At 33.3% G+C, this 26,508-nt stretch overlaps 1 long non-coding RNA gene across 1 annotated transcript in view; it reads left to right on the top strand.

Annotated features, from left to right (window-relative positions):
- The window catches only part of LOC136826460 (uncharacterized), a 185,942-nt gene extending 169,691 nt beyond the window's left edge, over window positions 1–16,251 (top strand). The window contains exons 2-3 of the long non-coding RNA XR_010849617.1: window positions 15,532–15,792; window positions 16,128–16,251. This is a non-coding gene — a long non-coding RNA (uncharacterized lncRNA). The remainder of the gene's footprint in view (window positions 1–15,531; window positions 15,793–16,127) is intronic.
- Window positions 16,252–26,508: the final 10,257 nt, after the last annotated feature.

The raw sequence follows: 26,508 nt of genomic DNA on the forward strand, positions 1-26,508 counted from the left end.
GAACTTGGGGTTAAAGGGCATTGGGAGTGTCACTATTCACCTCAGCCACCTCCAAAAACTATGGATTAGACACTAATATCTGTCATTTTTGACATTTTATTTTTCACCCCTTCTCACCTACCCCATCCTGGGCTGAACTTGGACTTGAAGGGCATTGGGAGTGTCACTATTAATCTCAGCGACCTCAAAAACTATGGATTAGACATTAATATCTGTTGTTTTTGGTTATTTTTACATGTCACCCCCTTCCCACCCCCGACCCTCTTTGGTTCCAGTGATGTCTCACCCACCACAGTATTCTTTTCCAGACAGGCATATGTATACTCAAATAAGATACGATAAACACATAGAGTTTATGTAGTTACAAAATCTATGGGCAGAACCAGCCCTGCTTCAGGGAAGCCCTTTCCGCCCCAACACCATTTGGGTCCCTTTGGTGCTAGCGACGTCTTACCCCCACGGTATTTTTTTCAAGACAGTAAGTCATATGTATATCAAGTTTGGTTGAAATTGCTCAGTTGCATTTCAGAGTTATGCTGGAACACACACACGCACACATACATACATACATCCATATATATATATATATATATATATATATATATATATATATATATATATATATATATATATATATATATATATATATATATATATATATATATATATATATATATATATATATATATATATCCAAATCCCAGAACAGCATTTTACACAACTTTGTTGGGACATATCAGTTTCGAAAACCCAGCAGTACAATATTTATTGGGACACGTTTTATCAACCTACAAAATTAAAATGATATTAACATTACAATTCTTATAATAAAATTCATAATAATACATCAGAATTACTATAAAAATGATAAAAATACGTTTAAAAGATGGCTAGTCAAAATAAATAAATAAATAAATAAATAAATGAAATAAAGCAAAATACAGATTTTGTCACAAAAACAAAAGGCAACAAGACTATAAATACACTAGTCAATATACAAACCAGGAGAACGCTGACTACAAACACAAAACTGAGGTTACAGCTACACTTCTAGCCAAAGAATGCTTTATCTTAATGTAGTATAACACTTATAAAATGTCGAGGTCTGCAGCAAACTGAGCAGTGGTAAAACAGAAAATTGTCATTATCATTTTAATTTGTAGATTGATAACGAATGAAAGTACTGCTCGAAACATGTCCCAATAAGGTTGTGTAAAATGCTGTTGCGGGTATTGGCCTTCATTGGTGTCCTTACTGACATGTAGATGGTGCTTCCCTGCTGGCGTATCCATTGCTATATATATATATATATATATATATATATATATATATATATATATATATATATATATATATATATATATATATATATATATATATATATATATATATATGTCCCAATATATATATATATATATATATATATATATATATATATATATATATATATATATATATATATATATATATATAAATATATATATATATATATATATATATATATATATATATATATATATATATATGTATATGTATACACACACACATATATATATATGTGTGTGTGTGTGTGTGTTTGTGATGAGAGAGGAAGTAAAAGAGAAAGATATTGCAGTTTCTTTGAAGGTACTTAGATTTTTTTTTATCAATACTGGAGCGAAATGCATGTCTTGGTAATCTAATAAGGAAAAACCTGTTTCCCGGAATATTGCACGAGAACATATTCATAACACTTAATTTCTGTTGCCAGAATATAGTATGAAAACTGGTGTATTCTTTAAAAGATAATAGTTAATTCTTTTTTTTTTTTTGTTAGAAAGAAATCACTATAATGAATTAAAATGCGAAAGAAATATATTAACTTTTATATTACTATTTCGTTAGCTGTTATGAAGGCTTTTCTTTAAGCGCATAGAGTAAACAAACAAATATAGTTACACCCAAGGCCTTCCTAATTATTTCGCGACCTCATCCGAGGCTTTCATAATAGAGAAGTTTGATAATCGTCTTTCTTACACAAAAACCAATACTTCGCTCAACTTGTTTCCCATTCCTTTCCCAACTACAAAATACTGAGGCAGCACGCTTTCTCTCGGTTAATTACTAAATTGCTTTTCCGAAAATGTAATCAACGCTAAAACGCAGTCTCGAGATACGCACTTTACTCGATTTTGCAACAACAACCTGTTGCAGTCCAGTGAATGATTAGCCTTCGATCAAGAACTTGATTGGGACCATTGTTCTTCCGTCGTTTGACGAGAGGAGGTAAATCATCGAGAAAGTTTCTTGGAGAGAAATAACAAATCAAAAAGCAATATCTGCTCTTGATTTATGAAGTTACCGTTAACGCTATAACTGAAATAGTGGAGATTAAAATAAATTTATATGAAAAAAAAACATGAGATGAAATATTACTTTAAAAAGGCCAAATGGGCATTATAAAGCAAGTTTTAATAAATGCAATATTCGAAATCTTTGGCCTAGTTAAGTAATATGTGTGTTGATTTGATCTTAGTCTCTACTACAGTACTAAATCCACCAGAGAAGAGACCATCAGGAGAGAGCTGTTGCATCAGTGAAAACAAACGTAAAATCAAATGCAGTTTGCTTATGACTATAAAGAACAATGTATTAAAACAATCCATATACGATACCGTTTACTTTCTAGAATTTCTAATTCTAGCATACAAGGAAGAATGTTATTACGCTTTATAAACTATGTTTTTAGGTTTGTCTAAAATTTTCACCCTTGATGTGTAAACTGATTACGTTACAAGAAGCGAAAAAAAAAGTTTAACTGAACTATGTTTATGTTTCTGTACAAGAGAAGTTTGCACTTTACTTTTTGGAATTCCTTTGACTTCATAGATCAATGTTCTGTTAGCTAGTTTAGGGTCTTCGGCTAAAATGAAGGACAGAACATATTATACAGAGTGATTATGAAAGTATCATAAGTGATTTACGCTTATAGCATAAACTGAAGACGATTGCACTTGAAGAAAATATCATTTACTGAAAAGTAAATGATTACCTCTCATTTGACAAACTTTCATGAACGATTAAGTGCTTAAAGAGTTTCAATGAAATTTTCATAAGAAAGGTATGGAATAATTTCGTTACAAGGAAGAGATGGTAATCTACTGATTTCATGAATCAAGTTATTCTTAATTAAAGCACGTAGTACCCCAAGAGGCAGTCACTCTTGGCATCCGGAGAGATAAATTTTTGAAATGCAAGTCATGACTAAACTAGTCTGAAAATTTGCTGAGGATGTCCCTTAACGATGCTATGAAGATGGATTCTTATCAAAATTTAACTTATCTGTAGTTCTCTGAACTTGACGCTAACACTCATCATTCGGTAGTCGTTTAGTCAGTTAAACCTTGTCATGATTTTAAGTAGCTTATAAAGTAGGTACTCTCCAATAATAAATCCAATTTTATCAATGACTGCAAAAAAAAAAAAAAAAAATCATGCGGGAGTAAGATCTTCAAATACGATTATGTTAAAATATTCAGCGGACGCAAAATATTTTCAGGATTTCGTTTTTCCTCTTCCAGAAAGAGACAGATAGCTACTAGATAGATACAGAGAGAGAGAGAGAGAGAGAGAGAGAGAGAGAGAGAGAGAGAGAGAGAGATGGGGGAGGAAATGATAGGGATATGTCTTATAGCAAATATGCGAGTTTCGTTAGAGTATCTGTTATATTTTTTTTTTTATTTCGTCTATACACAAAAAATCTTCTCAACAAAGCATACGTTTTGTTCGAAAAATGCAGACTAGTACTATGACTGTTATACAGATCCAGAAAATATAATTTGCAAGGACTAAAGAAATGGCAACTGCTGTCTCACTTAACTTGACATATATGTATGTACGTATATATGTGTGTGTGTGTGTGTGTATATATATATATATATATATATATATATATATATATATATATATATATATATATATATATATATATATATATATATATATATATTATTTTGGTCTATGGATAAGGCATTCATTTGAAATGAACCCGTATGGGTTGATTTATCTAATGCTGTTTATGTATATAAAGACTTATATTTATAATGGCATAAATTCCAGAAAAAAATGCCGGTTACAGTGTTGCGTTAAGTCTCGTCATATGTAATAGTGGAACAAAGTAAAGCGAAAACTACGACAGTTTCTTTTTCTTTTTTTTATAGCGATTAGGTGCTAAAGAGCTCTTTCGTGTAACTCGGAGTTTAAGGCATCGTAAGCCCTCTTGTAGCCATTAGCACCAGGTTGTATCTTGACTGTAAAGGCTAGGCAGTGTTCTTGCAAGAATATTAACTTGGCATGCCATCTAGAGAGAGTCCCTTACACCAAAGCATTTGTGATATTACGTTGCACCATGCAGCTATTTAGGTAGAGACCGAAACGCAGAATTAAAACTTCTGTACATGCTAGAAACACATAAAAAGCGAAAAGTTATTTTGCAATAGTTGCTATCTTAAGCATAGTTATGGTTTTTATGTAATTTCCAGATCATTTTTATCTGTTTATATTTTTAAGGTATAATAAATTGACATGAGTTTTAATTCTACGATGCACAAATACACACATTCAGACACACACACACACACACACACACACACACACACACATATATATATATATATATATATATATATATATATATATATATATATATATATATATATATATATATATATATATATATATATATATGTATGTATATATATATATATATATATATATATATATATATATATATATATATATATATATATATATATATATATATATATATATATATATATATATATATATATATATATATATATATATATATATATATATATATATATATGTATATATATATATATATATATATATATATATATATATATATATATATATATATATATATATTATATATATATTATTATATACAAATGTTCTATATTCTTTGAATTCCTCCATTTAGATTTCCTTTGATTTCAATTAACTGGGAAAAAATCGAGACACTGAATAATTATTCGCAAATAATTACAATAATATGTGACTGCGCAGAATTAGTTTACTTTCGTTTTTATTACTTTGAAATTCCCTGAAAATAACTAATACATAGTTATTTCTATATAAGCCTATGTTAGTGTTACTGCCATGCTTTATTCGTTTGTTTATCTAATGTTCACTTCATACAATTTTCCAGTAGTATGTGATTCTATATATAACATATTCCTATACGCTAAACTCGGTCTGTAAAATACAGTTTTATTGTTGCCTTCTATTTTCTTGGATTCTGCATTAGTTTCAGACAAAAAAAATTTTGCTTGTAAACAATTGAAAACCTCCTGATAAGTGAGGTTTCACAAGCAATTCATTACAATAAACATGAGATATTTTCTGTTTTATTTTATATTTTTACGTATCTACAGATATGCTTATATAAAGTACAGGTTTCCTTTCATATGTGTATTGAGTGTGCTCTTTTGTCGTGAAATGCAAAAGGTGAGGTAGTTTGCTGAAGTAGAATATAATCTATATTAGAGTGGTTACAAGGGTTGTAGGTCAACAAATAAATAAGATAAACGAGTATTTGACCCTGTACAACGGGAATGGGTTTTCGTTTTCATCAATATTATCAGTACTGACCTCCATTCCGAATCCAGCTCAGTAGTAAATACAGTTTATATGTCCACTGTAATGTCTAATACATAACATTAATAACTCCATTTAAAATATTTCTTGATACATCGAGGATATCAAGCTAATAAATCTTCCAGCTTGCGAGCTGACCGCCTGTAAACACGTATCCGTCAATTGTCTATTGAAACCACTTCACAGCTGTGTTCCAAATATCGACACAATGGGAAACATTAAGTAACAGCGAGCCACGTTAGATGGTCTTAGTATTATCAATTTATTGAAAAGAATCGGACATATCTTAACTTCTAGACTTCGCAAAGATGAAGAATTTACCCTTTCTTCAAAGATATACATGGTTACATAGCAGTAGAAGAAACAAATATGTTGTTTATAAGCCAATCGTCGTCTGGGTTATTGAATGACGAATTAATTGTTTTTAAGACGATAAACGAGCTAAACGATTTTAGTGTTAACTTTCTTATCAGATGAAGATAATATACAAAAAGTATCGTATATCAGAATAATTTCTTTTCAATCTCATCTTTTAGAATATTACTATCATTCCCCTTTTTTCTATGACTCGTCCACTAAGTTCTTCAAAGCGGTGTTTTTTTTTTTTTTTTTTTTTTTTTGGGGTTCGTTTACAGCAGATTGTGTTCATATACAAGTAATTTCAGAGTTTGGTATTTCAGAATTTGGCACATCCTATTCTCCTTTGGTAAGTGTCCTTTCTTTTTGTTTTTCTCGATCATTTATTTGTCTATGTAGTTATTTTACCCTTCTTATTTGTTGTCATCCATACAGGAGCCTGACTTCTTTCAATTACATACGCAGAATTGTCCTTTCTCTTACTTAGGAGTGAACATAAACTGACTAAATGTTCATCTCTCATAAAAGTTCAAGTTTCATAAATGAACAATTTCAAGTTCTGTCTCTAAATGCAAAATAGAAAACAAATATAGTAACACCTTTCTTCATAGTCAGCCTTTTATCCCATCAACACATATCGCCTTTTCTACAAGTGTTAATGGAGCGAGAAAATCTTTGATGTTGCCACAGATTCACTCCTACAAAATACAAGGGAGAAATCCCCTATGGGGTGTATTTACTTAACTAAGCGGGAATATTTTTATTAGAGAAGAGTTACCCTGTCTCCACGCTACTCCTTGGCAAAGATTTTAAGAGAGATATCGCCCACTTCATAGGATGGCTGAGTGGTAATCTCTATGAACCCTTTGATTACTCTAATATAAATGGAAATTCCATCTCTTGTTATTAGGGGATCCAAATCCTCGTCGTCAAGCCAAGATACCCTTCCTTTCTCTCTCTCTCTCTCTCTCTCTCTCTCTCTCTCTCTCTCTCTCTCTCTCTTGTACAGACAGGTAATCCAAGTGAATCCACCACTCCCCCCCAAAAAAAGAGAAAAAAATTATAAAATACACCTAGCTCACCGGGAAACCAATCGATGGATTTTTTTTTTTTTTTACACTCCAGTTGGGATCCCACCTTTCAAATAGTGTAACCAAGATGCCAAGCGTTTACCGAAAAGTGACCGGGTTTCTCATAGGACTTAATATATGAAAAAAAACTGTTTTGAGTTACCTGAATTGTTTCATCCGTTCTAGGTTTTGTAAGCACCGTTGTTCCTATACCGATTTTTTTGCAAAAAATTGTTCAAAGTATGTTCTTGAAAATTATGATCTAGAAATTCATCGTAATACTATGTGGGAACTTAGTTAAGAAAAGGTATCCAATTAAAGTACATTTTTACCATCGGCCACCTGATAGGGAAGGATTCTTACATATACAGTATATTCACCTAAGCAAAGTCACATTATAATGTGATCACACATTACTGCATTTCTGAGAGCTATATTGAAGTCAAGGCAATGAGCGTTCTAAGGCCAAAGGGTGGCTTGAGAAATTGTGGCTGGGTGGAACATTAATTTTCGAGTCCAATCGCAAACTGAAAACCTTAGACGAGTAACTCACCATTTGAAACATCATGGATCATATTTGCCTTTGATGAGCCTTGGATAGGTGGCCAATGGTTTAAAAAAAATATTAACTAGACAGCCATTCATGAAACGTTATTCTGTTATGAATGTACCTTATATTTACATTATTGATTAGAAGTATTCATGTATATAAAAACACAGTCCTTCACTTCAGTTGGTTTTAGATAGATATCAGTTTTCCGTTAGACCTTAGCTCGGATATGTGTTTAAGAAATACGAGTATATGAGAATGTTATAATCTCTTAATGTAACATCTTTTAAAATAGCTCTTTACATCATGGTTCTCTAGTGATATCGAGTGAAATATGGACAAAAAAACGTATTAAACATTTTTTTTTTGTATATAGGAGATAAATTCAACGCTACTATTGAAACGCTCTACAATTTTATTTAGATTTTGTGGCTTAGTAAAATGTCATTGAATCCTAAAAGTATTCGAGGAATGCTAGAAATCTCTGATCTTCATGGCATCCAACTCTAGGAATTCAATTATTTGCAAATCTGTCATACCACCATTCAAAATGCATTCAGATGCTATATTGCGATCACTAGCTAAATTGTTAACTTAAGGGAGAAAAACTGCTAGAGAGAGAGAGAGAGAGAGACTTGACAGTTTTGATTCTTTTATCCTATTCATGGTAGCTCGCTTTTCTAACCTGTATGACGCAATTTTATTAAGTTTCTGAGTAAAACAACAGCTCCAGGTCTTGTTTGACTTTATATCTCAGAAGTTGTTCAATTTGTGCATTATAGTTCAGCGACCATACTTAAAACATTAAGAGACTGCTCCATTTTTACTTATTCTATCAGCAAAATTCACCAAACATAGAGGAATATGAAAACTGTATTAAGGCATTAAACTGGGCAAAATACACGTTATATACTTGAGTATTTGAAAAAGCAATGGAAACACGAGACACAACCAATAAAAAATAATTCTAAGGTCATCTCCATAGCCAGGAGAAGAGTCACTTGCGGAATAATTCACTAGTTTAGAAACATGTCTTTCAAGAGGTAGTTCAACGATGACGTACTACACAGACCATTGGTTTTCAACCTTTTTTGGCCAATGCACCTTTTCCTCATATGTCAGAATGTTATTCCCACCCGGCCCACTTTCCTAAATTGTCTGCCCCAATAGGTGCATTCCAACTAATATGCAACAAAATACTAACACAAACACACAAGCTAGCTTAGAGAAAGCCCAGCGTGACCTATCAGTAGTGCAGACCGGTGCACACTGCGTTTTATGTGGTCCTAGAGCCAGTTTGAGCCTGTCAATCTGTGTTCACAATTCCCCCTTGAAACTGACATTCCTCCCTAGGGAGGAATTCCCCACTGTTTGAGGGCCACTGGTAAAGACCAAACTAGCTTTGCGCGTTCCTAAAGTTTTTTGGGTGACACCTGTTAGACAGGTAATTTCATTCTTGCCGTGCTAAGCTCATGAGGATAACGAGAAAGTTTTTAAAAATATAAGTAGCATTATCCCTTGCTTTACTCATAATCTATGAAAAAAGAATAAGCAACGTTCATAACGAAGTGAAATAAAGGAAATAAAAATTCTAATAAAAAAAAAATAACTAAAGAGGGAGAGATAATTCAGTATATCATAAAGATGGGCAACATTCGTAGCCAGTATTGTTCAGTGAAAAATTATATTGCATCGTACAAGTTATCTCGTATAACAAAAAAAATAAATGATTGAAAAGGGGGGTCTGAATGTCAGCCAACAAAAAACAGCGCCACCGAGGGGGTCCCCCCCATGCAAAAAAAAAAGTATTTAGAAAATGCCAAATTCTTATATGCTTTCAAAGCCGGAGTTGATTAATAGAGAAGCATTTTGACATTTCGTGTCAGTGGAAAAGTATGGCTGGGAGTCGAACACAAGAGAAAAGATTCCTTTTTAGCATGTACTGAAATGCGAAAACAGACGTTGCTTTGTAAAAAAAAACAGATACGAATTAACTAAACATGAAACCACAAGTGAGTTCACAGAAAGAAGTTAGGTTAAAGGAATGAGATTTCAATATCATTCTAAACGTTTGGTACTAATTCAATTTCTTCTATTTTCATTCAAAATGTTCTAACAATACTCATTCGTTTGCATATAAATAAATAAATAATATATATATATATATATATATATATATATATATATATATATATATATATATATATATATATATATACACACAAATAATAAGTCTTGGATATTGAAAAGATCATATATATATATATATAATTCTATATATATATATCTGTATCAGATATAAGTTCACGAATAAAGCTACCGCAAAAATTTCGTATTATCTATTGCATATATGTAGTGCAATCCAAGCAGGAGAAGTCCTTCCAACTCCTCTGGATCCCAGATGGCACTATCGGATACTATTCTCCCGTGGCGGTGTGAAAGACGTCCTATCGATCTCCTTCTCTTCCCATCCTCCCCCCCCCCCCTCCAAACCCTTTCGCCATTATCTCACGACACATTGGGCATTCATAATATCCTTTATTAAATCCCTTCGCATTCTCTTGTGCTATGGTATTTTTTAATGTATTCTTTATAGAAATTCATTCTCAAAGCAACAAATCGTAATAAATATAGTTTTATAGTCATATCACGATTCATATACTTATAACACTAAAATATATGCTAATATATATTTATATATATATTATATATATATATATATATATATGTGTGTATGTGTGTGTGTGTGTGTGTGTGTGTGTGTGTGTGTGTGTGTGTGTGTGTGTGTGTGTGTGTGTGTGTATAAAGGCAATGCCATGAAGGAAAGAGAAACGACGGAATGATGCTAAGCCTTTCGATTTACTGTCTTTTACTAAGAATGGACATTAAGTCCAAAGGCCTAGCACCACTCTTCTTTGTGGCATTGCCTTATTTATATATATATATATATATATATATATATATATATATATATATATATATATATATATATATATATATATATATATATATAATAAAAAATAAAAATAATAAACCAGGCAGTATTCCTCTTTGTCATAAAATTCTTTGAGAAATAAAATAGACGTAAAATAAGAAGCCTCGTGGGAAAGAACGATCATAAATCAAACGCCGCACCTTATCGTGATGGAGAGGAGTCATATGTCTGAATTAATGCCGCCATGTTAGGTCAAATTGTATTTTCCAAGGCTCATATGATATTCATGAAGAAAGAGAGATATACATTTTAGGCGATGTATGACTTTTGGCCGCACTACCAAAGTAAATATGGTTATGTGTTTTAACTTGGCGTTTGTGTTTAGCAGCTCCAAAGATTGTCTTTTAAATCTTTTATCTCCTCTCCTCGGGGGTTATTGGAGTTTTACATTCCAGCGAGTTTTCTAAATGCCTGTCGTCAGGTTTTCGGGGAATTCATCTTGTTTAATTTACAATCTCTTTTGTTGTAGACAATGATTTTGGAACCTGAAATATATGAAGAACCTTAAATATTTTTCAGAGGGAATGGTATTTATTTTAAGAGCGAAATAATTTGTAAAGATTATACCCAAGAAAACCTTTGCAAATAGGCTACCTAAATTGCAAATAGTTATAAATCAAGATTTTCAGTGGCCTAAATCTAAGGAATTTCCGCTGATTCATAACATCACAGATATATGTGGATTTAGTATAAATAAGTAAAAAGCTAAATTTTGACAAGCCACCACAAACCGAAAATGCTTTTTATGAAGCATTACTCTTTTTTATGTCAGCAAAAGGTCTAATTTCGTCAACCCATCTTGGTGGCTGAGTGCTATAATTTCGGAAATCGATTTTCGTGGTTCTGAGACTGAGCTCAAATACATTAATAATACATTTCTTTGTGGATCGTGTGATCTCAGATTAAGAACGTATTAAAAGATTTTAGATAACCTCGGAGCCAAGAATTTTATTAGTCGTACTCACACATGCTATATATATATATATATATATATATATATATATATATATATATATATATATATATATATATATATATATATATATATATATATATATATATATATATATATATGTTTGTGTGTGTGTGTGTGTGTGTGTGTGTGTGTGTGTGTGTGTGTTGGAGTGTGGGTTCTATTATGGGACTAGCTTAAAATTGACGGTGGCAGCAGATTAATGGCTGAAACGTCTCTCGGCCCACGAGTAAATAAATAGAGAAGTTTAGCAAAATAGATTTCTCTATTCCTTCGAAACTTCAGCCTGAATGTCAAGAAGTACAAGAAATTGGAGAACTGTTGCCTAAGCATAGAAATCGTCACGTATTCATTAACATTAATGTATATATACATATATATATATATATATATATATATATATATATATATATATATATATATATATATATATATATAAATAAATAAATTTCTGACTCACGTCGGGATCGAACCCAGGTCTCTCAGGTGGAAAGCAAGGGCGTTATCCACTGGGCCACACAAGTCTAAAAGAAGTTGGAACCTGAGAGCAACTGCACCCAAGGAATTACCTGGGCAAGCTAACTGCTTGCATACCAGCGAGTTTTCCCCAACTTCCCGACTCAGCAATGACCCAATAGACAACATTTCATTCGAATTATCCCTTCTGAGTGAATAAGATAGAAATCATCAACACACAATCACGTGTGGAACAGAAATAAATTTCTGACTCACGTTGGGATCGAACCCAGGTCTCTCAGGTGGAAAGCAAGGGCGTTATCCACTGGGCCACACAAGTCTAAAAGAAGTTGGAACCTGAGAACTGCACCCAAGGAATTACCTGGGCAAGCTAACTGCTTGCATACCAGCGAGTTTTCCCCAACTTCCCGACTCAGCAATGACCCAATAGACAACATTTCATTCGAATTATCCCTTCTGAGTGAATAAGATAGAAATCATCAACACACAATCACGTGTGGAACAGAATAAATTTCTGACTCATGTCGGGATCGAACCCAGGTCTCTCAGGTGGAAAGCAAGGGCGTTATCCACTGGGCCACACAAGTCTAAAGAAGTTGGAACCTGAGCAACTGCACCCAAGGAATTACCTGGGCAAGCTAACTGCTTGCATACCAGCGAGTTTTCCCCAACTTTCCGACTCAGCAATGACCCATTGCTGAGTCGGGAAGTTGAGAAAACTTCGCTGCAATGCAAAGCTCAGGTAATTCCTGGGTGCAGTTGCTCAGGTTCCAACTTCTTTTTAGACTTGTGTGGCCCAGTGGATAACGCCCTTTGCTTTCCACCTGAGAGACCTGGGTTGATCCCTGACATGAGTCAGAAATTTATTTCTGTTCCACACGTGATTGTGTGTTGATGATTTCTATCTTATTCACTCAGAAGGGATAATTCGAATGAAATGTTGTCTATTGGGTCATTGCTGAGTCGGGAAGTTGGGGAAAACTTCGGTATGCAAGCAGTTAGCTTGCCCAGGTAATTCCTTGGGCAGTTGCTCTCAGGTTCCAACTTCTTTTAGACTTGTGTGGCCCAGTGGATAACGCCCTTGCTTTCCACCTGAGAGACCTGGGTTCGATCCCGACGTGAGTCAGAAATTTATTTCTGTTCCACACGTGATTGTGTGTTGATGATTTCTATATATATATATATATACATACATATATATATTTAGTAAGGTTAATGAATACGCGATGACTTCTTTGTTTAGGCAACAGTTCTTCAATTTCATGTACTTCTAGACATTCAAGCTGAAGTTTCGAAGGAATAGAGAAAACTTTTTTCTAAACTGCTGTATTTATTTACTCGTGGGCCGAGAGACGTTTCAGCCATTAACCTTAAGCCAACGTCAATTTTTAGCTAGTTCCATAATAGAACCACACTCCAACATGTAAGTCGATATAGCGGAGAAAATAATGAATAAAAAAAACATTCCAAAAATCAATATTAACTTGTAAATTTCACAGATAAAAGGAAAGGTGATGTATATTTATGTCTCCTATTAAGGCATGATGAATCCTATTTCTCGTTCTGAAAAGAACGGCCATCTCAGTTTTATTTCCTATTCTTTATATTAAGTACACTTAATGACTGTGGACAATCTATGATACTAGAATAATTAAAAGTATACGTTTATTTTCCTAGAAAATTTATTTGACAATTGATAAAATTTTTCCATTACTTATGTTTCTATGATCATTGAAAAGAAATTACATTTAAAAAACCTCATATCAATATAGTCGTTGAAAAGTTAGAAAATATCAACACTGTCAGAGAGAATTGAATCACTGGTTTTTAATTTTATTGGTTTTGGGGCACTGGGATCACTGTGACATTAATAGTTTTGATGATATTGAGTATATTTAAACGAGAATCGAAATAAATTGTTATATCTATTTATCTGGTTATGAAGAAATAGAGTTACTGTAGGTTAAAAGACCGCAGGAAATATATCAAGGGTTTAGATCGGTGTAACTTTTTTGTTTATTTTAGAAATATTTACTGAAACACTAGATAACTAGAGAGTGCATTTCTTTTTAGCAGTATTGCAGTGACCATAGATTAAGTTTCAGAAAAAAATCGGAATTATAATCGTATTTTGATATGGCGGGCTGTTTGATATTTTAGCGGAAATAGTAAGAATTTAACACCAACGAAAACAATGACAAAGATAAAAAAAGATAAAAAAATAAGAGAGAGAGGCAGTTTCTGATGTTGATAATGAACACAGCAGTATGGAAAATAAATGAATTTCATTTCAAAGGTATCATTTTCTATAATAGGATTCTGTTACCCTATGGCGTTATACTTAGCTAAAGTTCCTGACACTTGAACTTACTATAATGGTTTCATTTCTATGAATTCCTCAGCTTTCGTTGATTTAAGCCATAAACGAATGCACGCATTCAATGAATTATGCATCCATCTTAAGTATAACGGGAAAAGCTTTCAGTTTTCATGCTGATTTCTTTGGGAAAATATTTCAAACTTTCGTTGCTCCAGTCAGCATACATTTATTGACTGCATGTTTTGATAAAGGAAAATTATTTCAGCATCCTGGACTCTCCTAGGATAGGGTTTTAAGAGCATTTTACTAAATGTTTATTAAAACACTGAATCACTGTGATTATTCATTAACATTTTACCAAAGTTTGTGAATTATTCAGGATATCATTGCCTGTTAAAAGCCTTGCTTAAAAAAAAATATATGTTTCACAGTTAATTCCTCCTGTCAAATCGACTCATGAACTTTCGTTAAAGGTTAACGTTTATACCCCTCACAAAAGTGACAACGCAGGTTTTGGACTATAAACGCAATCAAATGGTAATACAGTTTATTACGCAATTGTATCATCTCCCCGTTGCTATCAAACATAAACATATCGAAGTTTCTTCGACACAATCGAGTTTCCTGTACATCGTATAATCAAGAGCACCGAAAACAGATCTGTCTTTCGGTGGTCTCGGTATAATGCTGTATGATCCGCGGCCCATGAAACTTTAACCATTGCCCGGTGGTGGCCTGGCCTATGTCGTTACCAGGTGCACGATTATGGCTAACTTTGACCTTAAATAAAACAAAAACTACTGAGGCTAGAGGGCTGCAATTTTGTATGTTCGATGAGTGGAAGGTGGTTGATCAACTTACCAATTTGCAGCTCTCTAGCCACAGTAGTTTTTAAGATCTGAGGGCGGACAGAAAAGGTGCAGACAGAAAAAAGTGGGGACGAACAGACAAAGCCGGCACAATAGTTTTCTTTTCAGGAAACTAAAATAACATTAGGGTGCTTTTTATGTGCAAGGTTAACCATTGCTCATAAAATGGCCGCCCCCATGCAAACGAAGTGCAAATGGCTGTCCATATAGTATACTCCTGTATTTCCTATTCTGCCACCAAATGTCTCTTGTTTTCCAGGTTGCCGCGAGAGAGTCGCTGCAAAGATTTGAACCCCCCGCCCCTTCCCCTGGTGCGGCAGCCATATCGGACCCTGAGGCGTTCCTGCCCCAGCGTCACTCGGGCGTGCCCGGATTCGATCTCACAAGTGTTTTGGCTCTGATAGCGACCACACGTCTTGTTCTCACTCAACCACTCAACAGGCCACCAACCCGTGCCCCATGTGTGACAGGCCTCAGTTCAGGATACCCATATACTGGATCGTTGCTTTGGACTCCTACAGTAAGCCTAAGACTCGAGTATTTTGGCCGCATGTTTTTCCTCCTACTGAGGTATTTCTTGACGCTTGTTAAAGAACCCCCCCTCCAAGTGTCTCCCTTGATTCACCACGTGTATTTCTCTCTCTCCATTCATCAGTAAACCCTCCTTTTATTCCCCCAGTCGAACCTTTTCTCAGCCTACTACCCATTGTGTTCATGCTAGTCTAATTCCAATTTATGAACAGTGCGATATAAGTGAGTTTCGATTGGCTGTGCCATTCGTAAGCTCGTTGTTAGGGATATTAGGACTTCAATTTTCGCCAGTCCCAGAGTTAATTCGACACCTCTCTCTTCCAGAGGGATGCCTTTATCGTCAGTGACCCAGGAAAGCCTCAGCTCTCCTTTACATTCGTCGTGCTAATCCATCCACGTGCGACGAGGAACTTCACCTTTTATGGCACCGCCGAATCTTTATAATTCAGGTGTGGCCATAGTATCAATTTGTAAACTATTGTTATAAATTTTTTTAATAAATGTAATTAGTCGTTAATTGAGTATAATTACTCCTTGCAGTAACTTGACTAAAAAGAGTACCGAAGGTAAGTAATCTTCCTCTTTCCATTTTCCTCTGTTTTTTTGTATTACTGTCAGCCATTTTATAACGTTCCGTTGCTTGGCCAAGGCTGGCGAGTAACAGGGCTTAAGAGTCATTTTATGAACCTGGAAGGAGAGAATCAAAGTTGGAGTTTACATGAAGGGTAAAACTCGATTCACGTTTAAGACGGTCGACGCAGAGCAGTCATAAAATTGCAATGCTAAGTCGCATCTCATCTGGAATCCCTCGGTTGTTACTTTCTGGGAGATGGGATTTTTGAGTGAAAAGTGACCATTTCCTATTGAGAAGTTTCTGTTTGAAATCACAGATAAATTGCTCTGTAATAAAGTTATAATAGTTTGACAATACTTTTACAATAGTTTTATAATAGCATTAGCTTATTCGTCCTCAAAATCTGGTCTAAGATGACAAAAATCTATTTCACATTTTAGGGAAACTGAGCCTATCAAGCGCTGTTCCGATGTAATCACTGGTATCAAGTACCATTCCTTATGTGACTGAGCGTAAAAAAAAAAGAAAAAGAAAGAAAAAAAAATTGATTTGTCGATGCATCTGTGAATAAGACGAATTTAAATCCATCACTTCTTAACCTTGCATCAAAAACAGATTATGTAAAATACAACTTTGTGGTGTAATACACAGTAATACATAAAATATTAATTCAAAATTGTTTGAATTGATAAAATGATTCACAACGAAATTAGTTTGTCGCAAACAGCTGGTATAGGTAGTCTGTGAGTTAGTACTAATTTCAGTTATCTCTTATTTTAGACATAGGAACCCGGTCCCCGTCTCCCCCGTCCCCCGCCTCAAAACAAATCAGGGCCGGTGGTGGGGGTGGTAGTAAGTCTGCAAAATATCATAATTATTGGAATTATATATTAACCTGATTACCCAACTGATATTTATTTATTGTTTTAAAAAATTTGGGAAAAAATTGTATCGTGAAGTTTAATAACATTTCTCACGCGAGGAAGATTAAAGAGATGCAATATCGAAAACAATTAGATTTTTTCACCGCCAAATGAGTTTTCAAGTTTTTCGCCAAGGTATTGGCCGTTTTAACGAGTCAGTAATCCCATATAAATTTTTATTCCTTTTCTTCTCAAGGCAATCGATAAATACCAGTTTTATTGAAATCTCTATGTAGCAGGAATACCTTGAAATTTAATTTTGCTGAAATGCTAAATTTCTTACCCCCCACTGCTCTTTCATTTCCAGAACTTATTTCAGTCTTCCATGACTAAACACACCTAGGTTTCCTTAACATGGTAAAGATATCTCTTCCGCGTATTTTACAAATTACTTTGAAAGCATTACTGAAATTTATTATGAAATAGATACATGTGTTACCTTAGCCAAATGATTTGCGTCGAAAGTGAAAGAAGCGTATAAGAGGGAGATATAAAGAGAGCACGAAAATAAGATTTCATATGTATTTCAATTCCCTGTCAAAAGTGAAGTAGCGCGAATGGAAGCTGTTTATTCTGTTTAAGATTAATAATAAGATTTTCTTTAAATTATAGTGAATGTTAGAAATCCAAGAACGCTTAAGACCTCTCACTCACTTTTAAGGTTAAATTTTGGTACTTGGAATTTGAACACTTTAAAGCTTTTGTCCACAACCAGTGCTTGGGAAAATAAAAATGATATCGATATATTCTTTGCAAATGAAGAGGCCTTGAAGTTAAAGTATACCTTAGTTTAACGAGACCACTGAGGTGATTAACAGCTCTCCTAGGGCTGGCCCGAAGGATTTTAGTGGGATATTAAGGAAAATGGTCGATAACTGTCCTAGTTCTTAAGGAAATTAAAAACAAATATGTCGCCAATAATAGCACTTTTATAATCCGAAGAGTTCACTATCTGGGTCGGCATCATGTATCGCATACCTAGAGTTTACAAAAAAAGGTTACATATAAAGACCATTTGCTTAGAACAATCTCTTTCAACTTAAAGTAGATGTGTTATTTACAATCGAAACGAATCCAGAGGTAGGTTTCAAATACTTTATACCCTATATTTTAAATGATTAAATGCAAAATATTTTGTTCCAAACTGCAATCCACTCACTCAAATTTAGAATTAAAATAATTAGTTTCGAACTGTAAATACCGAGTTGTTTCCACATGTTTTTGCAGTACAAACATTCCATTCACACAGGTAACGGAACTACAGTTTTCATAAGGGTATAATTAATTCAATTATATGGAGATAAGCTCCATGGCATTTACATCATCCTTCACCTGTTATAATTAACTGCAGGGATTACCATAAGTTTCATTCCCCCACAATTTCCCTTAAACCAAAGATCATCTCTTTGTTTTTTATCATTGGAATGGTTACAATTTAAGCGTATTTTGTTTATAATATTACTATAAAGCGTACATCCATTATTAAGATGAATGTCTAAGAAAAATATCATTAAGTAGAGCATTTATATATATATTTTTTTAGTAATAATAGCAAATTATTTTCTATATGGCCACGCTTTTGAGCTTGCCTCTTATAAATTTAGCATTATGCAACAAATGAACATCGCTTCCTACAGTAGATTAGACGTTTGGTGCGCCCAACAGATTGACATACTACACCTATCATACTATACAAAAAATGGTAGACAATGTTGGTAATATTATCTTCAAATATTTTTGAGCCAACAAATGCAGTCTGAGAACAGGGTAAATTTATGAATCAAAAATACATGAACGAAATAGCTAGCTGTTGACTAGTATGAAATTTACATTAATATAATGCTTGATGAAATCACGCAAATATTTTCATGAGCATTTATGCTAGCATTCAAAATCCGAGTGAGGATTTGAATCTGTGTCAAAAGTCAAGGCAGTGTGGACCCTCATTTTCATATGGGAGAATTATATATAATTTTGGTAAAAAAAAAAGTCCTGATAAGCCAGCAGAACAACAGTAACGCTTCTCAGTGGTATACGGGCCTTTAATTTTTTTACCCATGTAAAGTTAAGTATACCCTAGTTTAACCAGACCACTGACCTGATTAACAGCTCTCCTAGGGCTGTCCCGAAGGATTAGACTTACTTTACGTGGCTTAGAACCAATTGGTTACCTAGCAACGGGACCTACAGCTTACTGTGGAACACGAACCACATTATACCGAGAAATAAATTTCTATCACCAGAAATAAATTCCTCTAATTCTTCATTGGCTAGCCGGAGACTCGAACTCGGCCTAGCAGAGTGCTAGCCGAGAACTCTACCGAGTCGTCCAACGAGGAACTGTTTACCCATGTAAATAATTGATATTGCAGCATATTTAAAACAGCCGTGGAAAATTTCATCGGCATTATCCAACTGGGGGTCCACACCAAAGGTGAAGTAATCATCACGTCTCATAGACAGTAAAAAAAAAAAAAAAAAAAACGTATTATAAAATAAGGATACTCCCAATAGGGAGGAACGTATAGGAACAGCAGAAGAGATTTTTTTTTTCAAGCAAAAATAATGACATCACAAGTTTATTTGTCTTGTGATATTATCTCCTTCTTTGCATATTTCGCACTCATTCGTTCATCAAAGTTGCCTGAAGAAATTATAAAAGATAATACTACTAATTCATGTTTGATTCTCTCTCTCTCTCTCTCTCTCTCTCTCTCTCTCTCTCTCTCTCTCTCTCTCTCTCTCTCTCTGGAGGATTTCATTTACTTTCAAGGGCACAAGGAATCGGACCGTTTAAAAAGAACAATCACTAAATGAAATTAGCCTCTCACTTTTGTTATATTTTGGTTAATGATGGAGACAGAGACAGACAGAAAGAGAGGGAGACAGACAGACAGACAGACAGACAATCTGAAACATAGTTTTGTTTCTTTTCTAATTAAAGGTTATATAACTTTGCGTTCCTGGTTGAATAAGGAATGTACAAGAGTAATAGGATATGAGAACAGAAATCAGATTAAGGGATCGCATAAACTTAGGAATCATCAACTATATATATATATATATATATATATATATATATATATATATATATATATATATATATATATATATGAATTTTATCACATCACCGTGATTCACATACAAGCATTAAGCTACAAATGTCTTTTAATATCCAATTTGCTCTCCCTCGGAAATAATATATTTTTCTATAGGTTACCCAAACGGGAATTTTTTAAATGATAATAAGTTCGTCGCCCCGTGGGCTCGAACCACGAAGACAAGAACTCAGGACTACAGTGACGCGCATTAAACCACACGGCCATGAAGTGAGGCATAAGTTGATAACGACTCCCACCTACAAATCACTGTCGAACTCAGATTTTTGTCATTAGAATCGACATCAACCACCTCTGCCATGTTAACCATGTATAGACATATAAATAAATATATATATATATATATATATATATATATATATATATATATATATATATATATATATATATATATATATATATATATATATATATATATATATATATATATATATATATATATATATATATATATATATATATATATATATATACATATATATATATATATATATATATACATATATATATATATATATATACATATATATATATATATATATATATATATATATATATATATATATATATATATATATATATATATATATATATACATATATATATATATATATATATATATATATATATATATATATATATATATATATATATATATATATATATATATATATATATATGGGTGTGTGTTTGCCCGTCTGCGCTCGTGTATGTGTATACTGTCTGAATGTACTTTAATTTAAGCTAACAGCAATGTACGGATTGTTGGCGTGACTAGAATCGAAGAGTATTTAAATAAAACTATTAACTTTTTCGGCAGCTGCGTAATTGTTCTCTTTGCAGTGGATATTGACAATTCACTCCAGAGACGTATATATTTGATCAGCAAATATATTATTCACATTAAATAAATAGTTATAGGTTAACAAATGAACTATTTTTGGTGCAATTCAATTTTCATTTAATTTCAAAAATGATTTTCTTTCCATGAAATTTCAGACTGGATTTACGTAGTTCTTTGATTCTGATGGATAACGAAGTTTATGTTGCCCTTTCTACAATACTTTTGTATTCTGGTGACACGAAAAGTATATTATTCTAAAGGGTTTCGCATTTTTGTTTTCATATCTTATATATCTTCGTCGGCAGTTGAAAAAGTTTTCTACTTTCGCTATTATATTCTTTTAGCAACATATCCTAAGTAGCATTTCTTTTGTATCCCTTTTGTATCCGTCAATTTAACAGCACCGTTCGTACCTCGCTTCTAAATCTCTGTTTTCTCCTCTCTGGGGTAACTCTTCCTCTTTTCCATCCGGACTATTTCGCAGGCCAGACTAACATTTCCAATATTTACTCCTTGGAAATAAGCAATCCCTTCAGTGTATCGTTTAGTGATGTTTGTCTTTCATTTTAAATATTTGAGATTTCCTCAGTCTTCCATTTTTCAGGTTTCAGTGATATTCTATGATTGAATTGTAGGATTTAACCATTCCTTCGTATATTTGGAAAGACTCTTTTTCCTTCTCTTTCCTTTTCTTCTTTTCTTGAGATTTGAGATAGACAGGCCACTGGACAGCCCGTCCAAGAGACAATGTGAGTAAAAATGGGAGATCTTATGAATATTCATAATACAGGTATATTAATAAGGTATTTCCATCTGATTATTTATTGCCTTCAGTAAAGCAGATAATCAAAATAGGTACGAATGAAAAAAAATTGCCATTAGCAGTTAGAAATATTTTAAATTGCAATGTTTTCTTCTAACTACTTTTTGTCAGCACTTAAAATGTGTGAAGTTGGAATTAATACTGAAGCTACTGTCTCTTATCATAAAAAAAAAAGTAAAAAAAAATACTAAAGAGGACCATGATAATGAGTGGTGTACTTGACATTATGATAATCAAAGCTAATCAGGAATAACAGGAAAAGTTACGAACCCACTCCCCCAAACAAAAATGCTTAGCTAAACTCCTGAAATAAAAACTTTTCTCTAGTAAGGCGTTCGATAAATACACGAATACACCTAATATAACTGAGGGAAATGGGAGTCATTTGTTGTCCTCTGTCAGTTTTTCTGATGCATCGCCCGTTAGCCTACTTAAACACAGAAAAAAAAACTTCTTTCTCTCTCTTTCTCTCTCTGTACAATTCTAATCAAGCCCACCAGTCTCATCAAAACCCAAGGATACCATACAAATTCCACGAAAGGTTTCCTTTTCTTTTAACCAAAAAATGAAAGTATAATGTAAAAGCTATAATTTGACAAAAACATCCTTTTTCTTTAACAGATATTCCTTTGTCTTTCTCTCTCTCTGTCAAACAGGATATTATACTATCTATATTTGTAATTTGGAAATCTTTAAATGACACCAACAGAACGGAAGACGAGAGGGTATTGTAACTCGCTTAATGAAGGGCCTTAACAAATTAGTATGTTAACTTGAAAGACAGCCTCTAACCACCCTTTGAATCAGTCTTAATGAGATAATCGACGGTGTTAACCCACAGAAATGTGAGGAAAGATCTAATTCGCTTCGTGTTCTCAATTAATAGAGGAACGAGGAAGTGTTCCCACCAATTCTTCACCCCAATTAAAATGTAATCCGGCGGTTTTGCCGCCAGTTAAGTTTTTACCGTAAATTGAGTATATTTATACATAAGTTCTAAGTGCAATTGATAAAACATAGGATAATCTATATCTAAAATGATAACAGTGTTTTTTCCGTAGTCTTTAAGCATGAATTCAACCTAATAATATGTCTGAGAATCTTTTCTGTAAAACCTATAATTCATCTATTCCAAACTTGTTGCCTTTTTATTAATAAGAGACCTCTCTATGAAATTAGGTTTTATATGAAACACTTTTGGATATATAAATATCCTCTTTCTTTCAGTTTCAATGCCTAGTCATCTGCCGACAGTTTCATCTCTCTCTCTCTCTCTCTCTCTCTCTCTCTCTCTCTCTCTCTCTCTCTCTCTCTCTCTCTCTCTCTCTCTCTCTCTCTCTCTCCCTAGTAATGTAGAACCTAATAGACATACAAAAATTATCATTTAGCCCTGAATCTGAAAACAATTAATTCAAAAGAAATTAATAATAAGAATAATGAAATGCACTTGAAAGACCTTTATTAATTACGAAAATATAAAAATGCTATGCGATAAACATCTTTTTTTATATATATATATATATATATATATATATATATATATATATATATATATATATATATATATATATATATATATATATATATATATACAGTATATATACATATATATATATATATATATATATATATATATATATATATATATATATATATATATATATATATATATATATATATATGTATATATATATATATATATATTGCTATATCTTCCCAAGCATCCCAGCTGCCAAACACTTAAATTTAAAGCTGGAAAATACAATAGTGCATTTTGGCACTGCCTGACAAGGAATGACGGAAGGAATATTGACCCCTCCCTTAATCTGTTAATTGCATTCTGTATATCCCTTCAACTTTCTCTTCTCGAACATGTGACACTGCGGAACCTTTTGTTGACAGACACGAGGTTGTGAAGGCAGAATAGAGCATGCGAGGCAAATTAAGAAAAAGACATCTGGCATGAATGCCTGGATCTTGAGTCATAAATGATGCACGCACATAGGGAAATGACACCAACCCCATCTACCTGTGGATGACCTCAATAATCCCTGACCAAAGCCATATAAGGTCCTGACCGAAGGAACAAGAGAGAGAGGCATAGCTGGACGCGAGCGAGACACATCTCCTCCTTCCATTCCTGCCTCCTTCAGAGAGCCATGCCCTACCACGTGGTCCTATATTGTAGGGACCCTTAGTATTTTTACCAGTGAAGCCCTTAGCCCTCCTCTGCCGCCATTACCTTCACTGAAGCCACCTCTTCTACAAGGTAAAGTGATCTGTTGCAAAGGTTCTTCCAGTCAGTCATTGTTTTAATTCTCATACTAAACTTTCTATTTCCATTTCTAAGTGCCATTATTTCCATATCAACCTTGCCTTGTTGGGGCAGTGTTACGTAAATGCCTGTGTTTAAATAATTACATAAAATCGTGTGTTCAATTCTTCTTTGGCACATTCTATGCTCGCCTTGCCCTATGCATATTTTACCGTGTCCTTACTGCCTTGTAATTCGTAAATCTCTCCGTTTACAGAAGGTTTGTTAGCCATGGAAATCTCTTTTGACTGTGCCTTGTATCAGCATCGTCACACCGACGGACATACCTTCAAGTTTTCCCAGTTATAATTAATCTCTCAGGCCTTACTTGCCTGATTAGTCCATTTCATGTAAATACACGTAATTTTAAACTTACCCTAACGTGTTTAGTTACAAATACCTTGTGATTAGAGCCCTCAGCTTAGTTAAATTCCTTTTCTCCTTTGTTTTACGATTTCCTGAATCAACAGCAGTCGGATTTTATACAAAAACAGGAGGTAAGTAACGAAATCATTCATTTAGAGTCTATAACTGGCTCATGATAAGCATCTCCCCAGGTTAAAATGTAAAAATAAAAATTATATATATATATATATATATATATATATATATATATATATATATATATATATATATATATATATATATATATATATATAATGTTCCTATATATATATGTGTGTGTGTGTGTGTATGCATTATAAATATATATATATATATATATATATATATATATATATATATATATATATATATATATATATATATATATATATATATATATATATATATATATATATATATCCTAAAATGTAGGACTCGACGGCATTAACATCCCTTTTCCGAAAAGCAGTGGCATTAAATGGTTCGATGGGTACGTGACAATGGTCTCTATCCCTTTTTGTAATTTTCGTTTGTAAAGGACAACTGGAACTATTTCTGACAACTTTCTAGATGCTTGAAATACTGGGCACTTGCGATTTGCTCTCTAATGGGTCAGTGCTGTAAAATCTTTAACTTAAATCATAATACTCTCCATTCAGTACTCTTTCAAATCAACATCCTTTCTCTGTCCCCCTATTTATTACATATCGATAGCATTTTTTCATTTGTCTTTCTTAACCCAAAATAACGGAGCAGTGTTTCCAAAAGTACAGTAAACTACAAAAGACTGTGAGCATTTGGGTTGTCTGCATACTCTACGCAGACAGCAATGAAATAACATGCATCTTTCCTTCAAGTTTGTTTGCTCGGAATTAAAGAGCCTCTTACAATATGCCGATGCGTTGTTGGCTTAATAGACAGGAGGAAAAGAAGAAAAAAATATCTTTTTTATCATGAGATGTTTGTTTATTTGGACGAGAGCATAAAAGGAGGGGGATGGCGGAAAGGCTCTGGTTGCATCGCGTGAGGCATAGAATACTGATGTAAAGAGAACAGAGAAATAATGAGATAAATGCAACAAAGCTCATAAAGTTGTCAAAATGACAACTACTTGACAGGAAGGCAAAATTTTCCATACTGGTCAACTGGTTCTTTTCTGCAACATCGAAATATAATCAAAGACTGTAAAATAGTTATTTAGGTCTCTTCATTCTTTTCGCTGATACATTGTTATTATTCATTGTCTGAGATACTCCCCATTGTTTACGACGAGAAACAAGAAAACTACACATAAATGCCTTCAGTTTGAACCTATCATTGTACAATAATGCTAATTAAAACACAACGGTTTGAGTGAATATGGATTAAGTATCAATTTTAAGTATTTATTATGGTAAATAGGAGGGAAATAAATATACAGGAACAATCCCCATCAGTATGTATTATGAAGCCAGACAACTTACAATCATTCGTTCATACTTCTCGACTTTGTTAATTCACTTAGACAATCTATAAAGTCAAATGCAAAAATAAGTAAACCACCTCATATACGTGTAATAAAACGAAACACGACTCTCGTGTAGAAATGCTACTAATTATTTGCTATCATACTATAATCGGTATTGTCTGGCTTGCTGTAAAGTGTTCACAACCAAGACCTCGCAACTGATGTCCATACAAATATTTGTATTGCCAAGCTTTTTTAAAAGTGTTTGTAGGTCTAA

This window comes from Macrobrachium rosenbergii, chromosome 41 (assembly GCF_040412425.1).
Source record: "Macrobrachium rosenbergii isolate ZJJX-2024 chromosome 41, ASM4041242v1, whole genome shotgun sequence".
Lineage (NCBI taxonomy): Eukaryota > Metazoa > Arthropoda > Malacostraca > Decapoda > Palaemonidae > Macrobrachium > Macrobrachium rosenbergii.